The following is a 14,702-nucleotide window of genomic DNA, read 5'->3' as shown; positions in this document are numbered from 1 at the left end:
AATAGTAAGTAGTGGTATCAGGAGTTAGAATGAGCTAGGCCTCATATTCTCAAGCCAGGGCAAGGTTAATGCTTCTCACATCACCACTGCACTCCACACTCACCCAGTCAGTCTGACATCCAGGACATGGAGGATCAAATGTGATCCCTCATGTTAGTCATCTCTAGCAAGACATAATACTGTTCAAGTCTAGTGAAGTTAGACAGCAGCTATCCAGAAATACATTTCAACAAATTGCATTTATACAGTGCCTTTAACATTGTTAAAACATCTTAAGTACTTCAAAACATTGCCAGACAAAACTTGACACAGATCCATGTAAAGTAATATCAGGGTAAGTGACAAAAAGTTCAATCTACAAAGTAGCTAAGGAACAGCTTAAATGAAGAAACGTAGAGAATTAATATCTTTATTTTTATAGTAACTCAAGTGTCATAGTGGCCAAGTATTTTGAAAATGCAAATCTCAAAATTGGCAACATTGGCTAATATCATTCTTATTTCAGTGGAAAACTGTAGAAGTTGAAACTTTATTGCTGGAACAGCACAGCAGGTCAGGCAGCATCCAGGGAACAGGAGATTCGACGTTTCGGGCACAGGCCCTTCTTCAGGAATCCTGAAGAAGGGCCTGTGCCCGAAACGTCGAATCTCCTGTTCCCTGGATGCTGCCTGACCTGCTGTGCTGTTCCAGCAATAAAGTTTCAACTTTGATCTCCAGCATCTGCAGACCTCACTTTCTCCTCGAAAACTGTAGAAGACCTAATAAACATGGCTAAATAAATAATATGCCAAGTTGTGTAAAGTCTGTTAACTTTTCATGACGTCTGACTGCCAGCTGGCATTTACATGGTGCTGTTGACTTCAGGCTCAGCTATAAAATAGTGTAATGCACTCAATGACATTGCAGAAAGTTTCTTTTCTCTGTGACCATTTGTGAGTTAAGATGCATTAAATACAATGCGAATGGGTTAGATTAACACTGCATCAGTCGTAACCCATCTTTTCAATGTTATTAATGCCAATTATTACATCAATTAAAGTCTGTTGCTGTCAGTCGTGTTGGACAAAGTATTTTAGTCTCAACCATCCAGTGCTAATCCCTGGATGCAGCTGGTCTCAATAAAACCAAAGTTGTATAAAAGAACATAAGGAACTTCAACAAGCCTTTATATCACTGCATTACGGCTTTTGTGGTGCAGTGGTAGTGTCCCTATGGCTGGACCAGCCTGTTCTAGAGGTGTGTTATAACAGGCTGATTTTGAAAATATCTGTATATCATAGCAATAGAAGAATGTAATTTGACTCATTTGGCAAAATTTGGAATGGTAAAGAAAAGGCAGAAGAACTTTATGGCGGAGATATTAAGTAACAGGTCCTTTCGTCAATGCAGTGTTTATTTTTCAAGCGGGATACCATAGCCTGAATTTTCACAGAGGTTGAAGGATTTAGCCAAACTGGTGCTGTGGCCCTGAATCCAAAGACCTCACCCCTGTATCCCTCACTCATCATTTCCACTGGGTTGGGGATCGGGGCAGTATAGACTTTGCATATGCATGGCTCATGCAGACTGTGGCATGTTTACAAATGCATCTTTCTTTATTGAGGAGCAGTTTTCATCACTGAGCTTTCTCAAACATGACTTATGGGATCTACAAAGCTGAAGAAAAGGTCTAAACATATTGAAGTATTGAGAGATCTGATACCCTGTTGAAATTTTTAAGAGGAGACATGAATGAGCATAAAATGTGATAAGATCTTTGGAACTTTCAAGCTATAAAGTCATTTAAAGCCCCCACTCTATGTTTTGAAACAAATGCATCTTGTTTTATCTTCTATCTGAAAAAAATAGGTGTTTATAATCTTGTTGACATAAGCTTGAGAGTGTTCAATACTGTATTAGCACTGCTTGAATGCTTCCACAACCTGCCTATGTCACCACAAGGGTTTGTAAATGCACAGCTCAGCAGAAGAGTCATATTGGATTCAAAACATAAGCTCTGCTTTTTTCTCCACAAATGCTGCTAAACTTGCTGAGTTTTTCAAGCACTTTCTGTTTTTATTACCATAAATTCACAGTTTGATTGACAGGTCCAAAAGTTTATAAAGGGCCTAGTTGTTTTTGATGTGGGGCTATCAATACAAATGTTTATTTCAATATGGCACTCAGTGTTTGAAAGGAATTAAGTGTAATGAATGGGATTTTTATCAATAAGAGTGTTTTTAATCAAGGTAAGTCTGTCATTGAACTTTGTCTTATTTCATCTTAGCCTGGCTCATTTGGTCTGCACAAGGTGGTTACTGGATGAGTTGGAATGGCTGGTATAAGGGACAAAGGTGGTGAGTGGGGGAGTCATGGGTTGGTACAAATTGCCACAAAGTTGATATAGGGGCTATAAATGACTATGGAAATAAATGGGGAGATCATGTGGGGAGTACATACATGAGTTTGTACTTGGTTAGCACTTCTGCTATGAAGGGCTTTGAGGATAATTAAGAGGTCATGGTTTGGCACAAATTGGCATTAAGTTGACATGGGGACAGTAAGGGGCAATTGATGGTAGGTAGAGAGACATACGCTAGCATGAAGTCAATAACTCTGTCAACCTTTAACCTTGTTTGACAAAAAAACCTTTAGAATAGGATAGGAAAGTCCAAATGGTTTCACTCACTACTCTCTCCATATCTTTATTATCTGTTCACTTTGAGAATAGCAGACTAGTAAAATGTTTTCTCTTGAAAATGAATATTGATTTAGAAATTATACCTGGATTTTCAAGGATAATTGGACAACTGACAAAGGACTACTGATTGAAATTCTTTATAATGCCTTGAAGAGATGCTTGTATCTGCAGTATTTTTGTGGGCGGCACAGTGGCAGGGGCGGCACGGTGGCACAGTGGTTAGCACTGCTGCCTCACAGCGCCAGAGACCCGGGTTCAATTCCTGCCTCAGGCAACTGTCTGTGTGGAGTTTGCACATTCTCCCCGTGTCTGTGTGGATTTCCTCCTACAGTCCAAAAATGTGCAGGTTAGGTGAATTGGCCATGCTAAATTGCCCGTGGTGTTAGGTGAAGGGGTAAATGTAGGGGAATGGATCTGGGTGGGTTGCTCTTTGGAGGGGTCGGTGTGGACTTGAAAGGCCTGTTTCCAGGCCCTAATCTAATCTAATCAAACTCTTAACAGCAGAATAGTAATTTATAGGATGGTACTCCCAGATGTGAGAAATGAAACAAGGTTGTGACATGCTCACTTAAATGTAAATGCTCAATCCAGGGATTTCAGTGCTTCTGTTAGATTTTTAAAGTGTTATTTTTCAAAGGAGCTTACTTTGAATGCATAAGGTTTAGGAACATTGGAGTCTCTGGATGAATAAAGGCCAAGGTCTATGGAATTGACATTCTACTGTCCTTAGAATCACCTGATGCAATGATAATGGAACTGTTGAGGAATCATACCGATCAATTTTGATCAATTAGTCAGCAACAGATCTAGCACCAGAAAAATTACGTTGTTGCAGAGCATTGAGATTTATTGACAGAAAATCACTTTTTTTCCCTGTCATGTAAGATCTTGACTGTGGGCAGAATTTTGGTTTCTAGTCAAAGCCAGGAAGGCCTGAAAGTTGGCTCTGAAGATGTGTTGTGAGCTGTTCCTGTTTCTAGGTCATTTTTATTCCAGACAGGAATGGGATGTGCTAGGATGAAAACTGTCAGGAGCAAGAAAAAGGTGGCCATTTAAAAAGCTCATTGAGGTAACTCAGTAGTGACTGACTGGAATTTTCCAATCAGCCTCCATTTCCCACCACAATTCCCTAACAATTGGAAATGAAACATGTCAAGGTATGGAGGCCACCTTCCAATGCCAGAATAGAGTGGACCAGGGCTCCATGCTGCTAGAGACATCCTCATACTACACTCATCATGGTCAAGGGCCAGAGCTATGGCAGATAGCCATCCAATCCATGAAGCACCTCCACATTGATGTCCTGCTAAGAGTGGCCTGTTTTAATGAATGTTTTTTAACCTTTTCTCCAGAGTGTACTTCCACCATGTGGCACTGCTCTCTCTGTATCTTGTATGCATTGGCAGCTTCTGTCTTGCGTAGTGTGTTGTTAGAAAGCCTTCTGTTGGCTATCGAACCATGGGATCCCACTTTCCACCTTTAACTGGAATGAAAACATCTTCCCTGATTCCACATTGGTCATCCCTACAAATTTTGCACTGGGATTATGTCACGAATGTAGTATGGGATCAGGATCTGGCATTTCACTTATCGTTGGAGTCTTATTCTGAAACAAATATCCAGCACTTTGTGTCTGGCCTTAAATTACTCATACACTGTATTCTACGATTTTTGGAGGCAAGATGGTGTTTATAAATGGCAACACAGTTCTGGCAGTGATGGTGCGGGCTCCAGAATATGGCTGGCCCTGGGGTACCTGGTGGCGGAGGCGGTAGCATTCTGGCTGTGGTGGCGTGCAGGGACTCAGGTCACCTGAGTGTTTGCAGACTGAGGGATGGACTTTGTGGCTATAATTTTCTGGACTTGAGGACTCATGGCAGAGACAGGGAGTGAACTGAATGTTTCCTTCTCTTGCGGCTGTCTCTTTTATTTCTGTTCCTGTTTTTAAACCTGTCTTTTGTATGCTAAAGTGGCAGTAGAGAATGGTGACTTTGTACACTTTTGTACACTATATTCCTGTACTCGAGTCCATGTGACAATAAATCTAAATCTATCCAACTTGCACTTGAATGACTTACCTGGATAGTAAATCACAATAATTCCTGGTCAGGGTAGTGAGAAAGTTGTCATAAATACAGACATTTTAATCTGCATATCCTTGGGAATGGGTTAAACAACGGATTAATTCTCATCCCTTCACCACTATGGCTTGAATTCAGCCCAACTGGCAATATTTTTCAAGCTGGGAAGGCACTATAAAAAGATGAATTTCAAAATTCAAAACCAAAATCCCATTCCTCATGTCAAAGCCTAAGTTATGTAGTAGCACCCTTACCTCTAAGTTATGATTGCTTTTGGTTCAAACACATCCAGTGACTTGAGTATGTAATTTCAGTTAAACTCGACTATGGCACTGAGGGAAGGCTGAAGAAGTTGTCATGATCAATATTTATCTTTCAAAACAACAGCATTATGATAGACCAATTCATCTATTATCTCATTGTTGTTTTAGGGATCTTATTGTGTGAGAAATAAATGCTGCTTTCCTACTTTACAACAACAATTACGCCTCAAAAATATTTTATTGTCGATAAACATTGAAACATCTTGAAGATGTGAAAGGAACTATATGAATGCAAAACTGTTCTCTCTTGCAGAGATTTCTTGCATAAGGTACTTGAGAAGGACAATGGATATATATGAAGTAAAATTGTGATAATTCAGATAACTGAGGAAACACTCTCATTACTTTAGGAATTTTAAAATCAGGAGACACACATCCAGATAAAATCCAATCACTCGGTCTCTCCTGTTTTGGTGATTATGTCTTCTGTCAACCGTTGTCATATGTATTACCATCAGTTTAATTGACTTCCTATACACCTTGATTTACCTGTTACATTTGATGAGTTTGCACAGAATATTATAATCACAGAGTACACCCGACTAGCATCTCGAAATTCATACCCTGTCTGAAACTACATCCAAGCTTTTTCTAATATTGAAACAAATGGCAGGAAGTAAAAAGTTGAAACCAATGTGTTGCTAGCTTTCACAATCTGTTTTAATGACATTATTGGAAAAGGACTGCATGAAAAGAATTTTTTTTATTTTCATGTTGTTGTTGTTGTAAAGTTATGTTTTGAATGAATTTCCCACAGTTCCAAAATGAAAGAAAATCTCAAAGTAACATCACAACACTAAGAGGGCCAATGAGAGTATGTTGTCAGATAAACTATTTAAGTTAACTCATGATATCTTCATTTAGTGCAAGAGGAAATATTGAAGGACTGGATGAGTTCATAGTTGATAATGAGGGTAGCTGACTATACTTAAAGTTGATAAGTCACCTGGACCAGATGGAATGGACCCAAGGATGCTGAGGAGAATAAGGATGGAAATTGTGGAGGGATTACCTATAGTGTTTCAATCCTCCTTATAGCCAGGCCTGACCTCATCTCCATCTAGTTTATATCAGCAGTTGTCATTCAAACTGTGATAGCACGTTAATATTTTTGATTCTTGTCATGGGTTTCCATAGACCAGTGAAATCCCATTAACTTCTGACATTGTAGCACCCTTTCTCTAGCTTCAGTGGCTTCAGCACTGTGACTTGAAATGTTGTAATAAAATTACAGTGTTAGATTTGCTTTATATTGAAACATGCCTTATATTAAAATGTCAATGGACTGAAAAGTTTCAAATCTTCTTGGTGAATGAAAACTGTAACAATAAACCTGACAACTAAAGGCTGAACTATTTTACCTTGGTGGTGGGAAAGCTTTTAGAAAAGGTAAGTCAGAGCAAAATTAATAGTTTCTTGGTCAGGTGTGGATCAATTAAGAAAAGCCAGCATAGATTTTATAAAGACCAATCTGTTTAACTAATTTGATTGAAGTTTTTGCTGAAGTAACAGAGAGTTGACATGGTTTATGTAGATTTCCAAATAGCATTTAATTGATCATCGCATAATCAAGTTGATGGCCATGACATGAAGGAGATTGTGGGGTCATGGATACAAAATAGGCTGATTGACTGGAAAGAGAGTGTTTATTGTTTGGACTGGAGAACATTGTCCTGGGGTAACCTAGGAGTAGGTATTACTTTTTTTATATAAAAATGATTCAGATTTTGATGTACAGGTCACAGTTTCAAAATTTATGGAGGACACAAAACCCGGGGAAAATTCTCTATTTTACCTATCCTGCAAACATGAGAAAACTTACCAGTTCTGTGCATTTATGTTTATGCACTATAATGTGGCTAATGTGTCAAATTGGCAAACATGTCAGCACATCTCGCTCTGGGTTTTTGATTGAAACTGCTGGAAGAGGCTGAAAAGTTAAGTGCTTTCTTAATTTTATCTTAATCCCCTGTGCTGGAGAAAATATATACAGTTTTTCATTATATGCTAGTAATTCAGAACTGGCTGATCCAAATTTCAAACCTCTGAATCCTTACTAAAATCCAAACCCTCATCATGTATTATGATTTTCAGTTAGATACTGTTATTCACTATCTTATGTATATTACGATGGAATGTAAGAATTGGAGATGTACTAGACACATCTTATTATTCCTAATAAAATTTAATACTGACCGCTTGAAGCTGTTTGGCTGTAGACAGGTTTGTAAAAAAAATCCATACTGACCTCATCTCCATCCAGTTTATATCGGCAGTTGTCACTCAAACTGTGATATCACGTTAACATTTCTGATTCCTATCATAGGTTTCCATAGCACAGCGAAATCCTGTTAACTTCTGACATTGTCACCTCTATAGCACCCTTCCTCCAGCTTATGAACAGTGACTGAACACTTCAGTACTGTGACTTGAATTGTTGTAATAAAATTACAGTGTTAGATTTACTTTATATTAAAGCATGCCTGGGCAAAACTGACAATTAAAACATTGCGGTGTCTGTTAATGTTAGAAGTGCATTAAATGATTTGTTTTCAGATGTGAGAAATGAAGATTACTGATTAAACAACAAAAATATGTTGTTTCTTTCTTTGCTTACAAATCTGTCTTATATTTCGAAAATCAGAATTTGTTACAATTTCTTTGAGGTTCAGTAGATGTGTAAAAGAAAAACAAAGCAATCATACGTATTGGTTTACTTAAAGATGCATCAATGAAACAGAACTTTATAACAACCAAAACTACCACTGCAATAAAAAGTACATTAGTGCAATCACAAGAGAATGATGAAAGGGCTGAGGTCCCTGTGTGTTTTAGTGGAATAATTAACCTTTAAATCTCTTGTGAGATGCAAGAGAAAGTTTTGGATTTTACAATAAGTTGAGGGAAAGAAATATGGAGAAATCCTGATGAAATAATGCTGTGAGTTCTGTCTGGATTCATGTACTTTTACTGCAGTGAAAGACAACTGAGGACAAATTCATACATGTTTCAGTGGTAAAACTGGTGCAATTCATGCCAAATTTACGTGTGTAAAACCATACAACTAAGCTGCACCAATGGTACAGATATCACCCATTTGATTCATGTTGTATTTGGATTTCCTGTCAGCCACTGGAATCAATGCTGAAGCAATTTCAATCTGCCAAAGCACCTTCTATCTGTTTTAAGAACTTGCAGCAAAACTTTGAAAACTAGGCAGATCATACAACAGGCATTTGTAGTCTAGAATTTAAAAAAAAATCTACAGACAAATGACTCATAATGAAGGTGACAAAAAGAGCCAAGAAAATTATAGGAACAGACTTCATGTAGGAGCTGGCATTTATATATTACTTTTTACAAAGATCAGAGACTCAAAGCTCTTTACAGTCAATAAAATATTATTAGAAATATAGCCACTATTATAATGAAAGAATTGTTGGAGTCAAAATTTGTTCCACAAATCCCCATAAACAACAATAATGATAATGAGATAATGTTTTTGTGATGTTGTTTGAAGGATAAATATTGGCCATCTCACTGGGGATAACTCCACCGTTGGTCTTTAAATTAGTGCAATGGGATCTCTTACATATTTATGAACAGTCAATTCAACAGTTAGTTCAACATTTAATATGATAACCAGTGTCTTGGACAGTGCAACAGTTGAGGCAGGAGGAGCAGAAAATCTCTTTACTGCCAAAGCGTTCCTGCAGTCTGTACATTGTCTGATCCCATGTTCCTCACCCCCTTCCCCTCAGGCCAAGCCACTGACAGCAGAGCAACCCACGTTAATATGATTTTTGTTATTGTGAGCTGCCTTTGGTGAGCTGCTGAAAGACATTACTAAATGAAGCAGGATGTCCAATTTTGGGTGTGACTCAGGCCTGTAGTCCTGTTACCTTTTTTTGTCTCCTGCTTTCTATTTATATGTTTGTCCTGGATGGGGTTCCTGGGGTTCGTGGTGATGTCATTTCTTGTTCCTGCATGAACAGGAAATGACATCACCACAAATCCCAGGAACCCCATCCAGGACTAACATATAAACAGAAAGCAGGAGATAACAGCTTTGCTTACTTGGAGGTCGCCACCGATGATGTTACCTAGCCAGGTAATGAAATGTCTGGATATCAAACCTACAGCTCAGTGAGCAAACCTACACCCTAAACCTCAACCTGAGTCACAAACCTTGCAAAAATCAATGAGAATAAAATGTTAGGAACTTCAATTTTTTTTTTTCATTCAGAGTGGTGCCCCAGTACAACCAGCATTTAATGCTTATTCATAGCTGCTCTTGAAAAATGGTAGTGAGTTGCCATCTTGAATTGCAGTAGTCTAGGTGGTGAAGGTACTTTTACAGGGATGTGAGGGAGGAAGTTACAGGATTTTGGCCCAATGATGTTATATTTCCAAGTCAAGATGAGAATGGACTTTGGCATGAAACTTAATGGTGGCTATGTGCCATTGGCCTGCAGCCTTTGTCCTTCTAGGTGGTGAAGGTTGTGAGTTTGGGAGTTGTTGAAGCAGTTTTAGTGAGTTAGAATTGAACATCTTGTAGACGGAACACTTTGCAGACATGGTAAGAGGAAATGAACTGTTAAAACAGTGAATGGGCTTCCAATCAAATGGGCTATTATAGGTTGGTGTTGGGCTTCCTAACTTTTTTAGGAGCTGCACTGATCCAGGCAAGAGAAGTCTATTCTATCATTTTACAGCCTGATGCCTCATGGATAGTAAATTGACTTTGGAAAGTCAGCATACAGAGCTCATGTAGAATATCTGACTCATTGACCTGCTTGAGTAACTAGTCGAGATTAGAGTGGTGCTGGAAAAGCACAGCAGGTCAGGCAGCTTCTGAGGAGCATGAGAATTGACGTTTCGGGCAAAAGCCATTCATCAGGAATGTGCTTTTCCAGCACCATCCTAATCTCGACTCTGATCTCCACCATCTGCAGTCCTCACTTTCATCTGCTTGAGTAACTACACTATTTATATAACTGGTCCATTCATGTTTCTGGTCATTAGCCACCTCCTCAAATTTGCTTGTGAAGGATTTGATGATGATGATGATGATGATGATGATGATGCCATTGGATATTAAGGGAAGTTGCTTGCATTCTGTCTAGTTGAGTAGGATAATTGTCTGCCATTTGTGTGATGAGACGATTACCTAATTCATATTTATCAGGCAAAGTCTTGTGGCGTGGACTCATTCATTTTCTGATGAATTGCAAATGGAGATGAATATAGTCAGTTCTGCTATACGTGGTAGTTCCGTTCTCGTGAAATCCCATGTAATAAGAAAATCCCATAATAGCAGCAACATTTAAACTAAGGGGCCGGAATCACATTATAATCAATACACGCTTTAAAAGTTTACACTATAGAAACAGTGACCCAAAGTTGTTAATTGCGTTATAGCTAATTTGCATTAACGAAAGTGCGTTATTGCAGAACGACTTGTACTCTGCAATCATCAGCCGATGAAGCAACTAAAGATGGTTTGGCCTAGAACACTGCCCTTGGGAAATCCTGCAGCCAACTCCTGGGTCTAAGATGAGTGAACTCCAATAGTCATAAGTAGCCTGCTTTATGCTCAGAGCATGTGCTGTCTCTATCTGCCTTCAGGTTTACTCAAGCTCCTCAGTATCACATTCAGTTAATCCATATTTCAATGAGAAGTGCAGACACTCACACTTCTGGATTTCAAGTCCTCTGTTCTTCATAACTGTTTTTTTTGTTAGCGCTATTGATAACATCTTATAACACTTAAAATTAACGTGCTTGATCGGCTGACAGTTCCCAGATTGGAATTTTAAAAGCAGTACACGCCTGGACAATTTCTCACTTTGTTGCCAGAATTGAAGCTATGCTGGGACAGCTTAAGTAGACATGTGGCTCGTTCTGGGGTATGATTAAGTGCCCATAGCCTTCATTGTATCTAGTTTGCTCAGATATGCTTTGATGTTGTGGACTGATTTAAATTGACTGAAGATTATGATGGTTAGGCTCACAGGACCAAGGCTGAGATGGATTATCTGATTGAATATGGTTTCTATACTTGTTTTTTTTTTGGTTTAGTCTTGTTTTTGCACTGACAAGCTAAACCTCTCCTTCATTGAGGCTGGGAACGTCTCTTGAGCTACATCTCCTGTTTGTTGTCCAACAGGATTGGATTCACAATTGGATATAACACCATTGTAAGTCTTTAATGTGATCTGTTTATTGTGGGGTTCCTAATCTTTGTCTATGACGTGATGTTCTGCTGTTATTTTAGCATCAGAGTGTTGGCACCTCATTTTTAAATATGGCCGACACTGCTGCTGGCATCTTCTTCTACGCCTTTTAATAAATTAAGGTTGGTCACTTCGCTTTTTTGGATAATTCGTTCACAGGATATGGATGATGCTAGTCCAATATTTATTGCCTATGTTCAGAGGGCAGTGGAGAGTCTGGAGTAACATGTAAGTAAGGAAAGACTAGCTTTCATGGTCGTCATTAGACCCATTAATTCCAGATTTTTATTGAATCCAAATTCCACCATGGCCATAGTGGGACTCAAACCCATGTCCCCAGAACATTATGTGGGTCACTGCACCACTACACCATCAGCCCACCTCCTCCCACTCAATTGTAATAGCAGTTCATAGTAATAATAGTGAGATTCATGCTAGGCCATGAGGTTACATCATGTAGTTGAATAAAATTCTACTGCTGCTGTTTGCCCACTGCAGTTTTTGGTTACCTAGAGTTGCCAGATCTGTGCTGAATCTATCTTAGTCTGAGAAATGAATACAATGTGTGCATCATGTTCTCCTAGAATACAAAACATTTCTTACCCCTTAATATGTTTGAATGTATCAATAGCCTTGTTGCTAGCTTATCTCATTTTAAAGTCACTTCATTGCTCTAAACATACAATGATGGGAACTGTGAAACTGAGATACACATTAATAAAAATCCAGGAAATAAAATATCCAGCAGCTTCAAAGGTCTGTGACATGAAAATATAGTTTCTTAATTTTTCACCTAAAATTTGTTTTTATCATAGTGTGCCTTCAGGTAATCAAATTCCATCTCATTTTCTGTTGCCCCTTGTGATCAGAGGGCATCTGAGGTCAGATTTAGTGACAACCATTATGAACCAAACATGTAACCTATCATATTACTGGTATGGGATATTCTACAATTTTGTATCACGGCAAGTTCTGTTTACTTTTGTAAAATTCTGAAATTTATCTTTAATGAAAAACAAACAATCTAAGTTATAATCAGATTGAAACAGCGTTCTGTCAGGCACAATAGGCCACACAATAAGGTACTTAGAGCATTTCTCAGCATTTGATATCAGTGTTGCATGCACGGGTATTGTTGTTGCTATTTATCTCGTTTTGAAGTCTCTTCATTGCTCCTAAAATTCAATTAAATTAATTAACAATGTAGAAACAAACTCTTAACATGACACTGTTTTTGTTCTCCAGGATAAGCATTGTCTACAGATCAGCTTGTTAACTTTCACTTAATTTACCTGAATGACTGTGGATTCATGAGATGAATTTTCACATGAACTCAGAGGGAATGGGAATTTTCAGACTGTCAGGTATAAAAATACTTTGGACACTTTGCAGCTAAATCTATTCACTTTGCACAGAACCAGAACAGTCCATTTTAAAACAAAAATATTTTGCAGTTAAATCTATTCATTTTGCATTGAACCAGTAGAGCCAAATTTAAAACAAAAACATTATGTTCTGGAGACACTCAACAAGTTTGGCAGCATCTGCGGAGGGAATACAGAGTTAATGTTTTGAATCCAGTGACTCTTTTTCAGAAAAATAGTCTATTTTGAACTCCCCTGAATTCTATCACGTACCAATCCAATTTTGACCTTCTGAATTTATAACTATATCATGGATGAAAAGGTGTGTGTCATGGCTATAGACCCTTACATTGAATGAGTTAAAGTCAATGAGAGGTGTCTTTCCATTTTGAACAATGGTGACATTGAGATCCTTCAGAATGTTAAACAGCTCAACATGACCATTTCTGATGACACACCAAGTGTTTGCGATATAAAGATTGTAATAAGTAATTACTTCACAACCAATTGAGGTGATCCAGGCAGCACACAAATTTCAGGTTGCCAGGTGGATGATTACAGCAGGTAGTGCTGTGCGAACAATATTGCTGTTTGGTTGCATGTTCAGCAGTGGGTCCTGGTGGGTGTAGGATGAGCATGAAACAAGTCAGTCTGTTCTTCTAAAAAGGACATTGTGAACAGAAGTTGAAACATTTTCTGCAGCGGGTCAAAAGGCTTTCCTGAAATACTATGCAAAGGAAATGGAAGAAAGTATCAGAGTCTGGCCACAATTACCTGTGGCTGAACAAAATGTTCAATGACCTCACATAAGTTGGTGAGGTCAATGAATGCATCTTCAAATGTTATCTTCTACCCAATACACATTGTTCACTGCATCACACCTGCATTACTCACCTTTCCTATTGTCTATTATTTAGAACATGTGTAAAGTTCATAAGTTCCAACTCACCCGTACATAACTTTGATGCAAGCCACACATTCACATCTCACAGCTTCCACATACCTTTGAGTTGTGAGAAGCACATTACAATAAACTCATTGCAGTCTTTTAACTCTCTTTCAGGAAAAGCTTACACATGGCAGGAGGGAGCAATGGAGAATCAGAAAGGGACAGGCATTGTTGTATCACCTCAGCTCCTGAGAGGAAACATTACTCTGCAAAAAAGCATGAAGGCAACTGAGGCTATTGCAACCCATGTCACTGACACCGTTCATAACAATGTTATGCTCAGTTCTTAAGCATCCTTCTCAAATTCCCACCTCAATCTCATCTGCAATTTGATAGGAGATACAAGATGCAAACGCTATAACAGGCATTTCGGGCCTTCAACAGTACCCCTTCCCCACCCGTTAACTTCACTTCCTGTATCTAAGTATTTATGCATTCAGATACCCAAAAACTGACACCTGACCAGCCAGTGCATTCATATGTCAAAACATGAGAAGACCAGATGGTTGACAAAGAAAACTGCTTCTTAATGTAGCATTCAGAGTCACCAGCATTGCTGACAGCACTACATGTATTTCAGAGGGTAGCACTGTGATTGAATCTGAACAGCATCACACCTGCATTACTCAGTGTTGTAGTAACACTGAGTGAAGTACTTTAGATAGGGGAGCTCACAGAAAGCTATTGTCATGCTTGTGTTCAGACAGGGAGGTCTCAAATGAGGACTGCAGTGGGGAAGGGGACAGAAAATTGCTGATTGTTATGCACAATGATATGTTAGTGCATTGGTCAAGCTGCCTAAGAAACTGTTGTTCCTGACAAGGAACACAGTTGCAGTCTGTCTCCATCTTGGTTCAGGGTTTTGCACAGAGCTTGGAGCCCATTCTTCCGAACATGGAGGTGGTGATCAACACCATGGCAGCATTTGCTGCGCCAGGCTCAATTCAGAATTTGATTGACAATGTCTCAGCCTCCATTGCAGCACAAGCAGAAACCACCAAGTGGCTGAGTGCTGAGGAAATACAGACTGCAATCTTAAAATCTATGCCTTTTGCCTTGCAAGGCCAGA

Source organism: Chiloscyllium plagiosum, chromosome 9 (genome assembly GCF_004010195.1).
Source record: "Chiloscyllium plagiosum isolate BGI_BamShark_2017 chromosome 9, ASM401019v2, whole genome shotgun sequence".
Lineage (NCBI taxonomy): Eukaryota > Metazoa > Chordata > Chondrichthyes > Orectolobiformes > Hemiscylliidae > Chiloscyllium > Chiloscyllium plagiosum.
The sequence above is the reverse complement of the archived record's forward strand: the minus strand, read 5'-3'. Positions refer to the sequence as shown.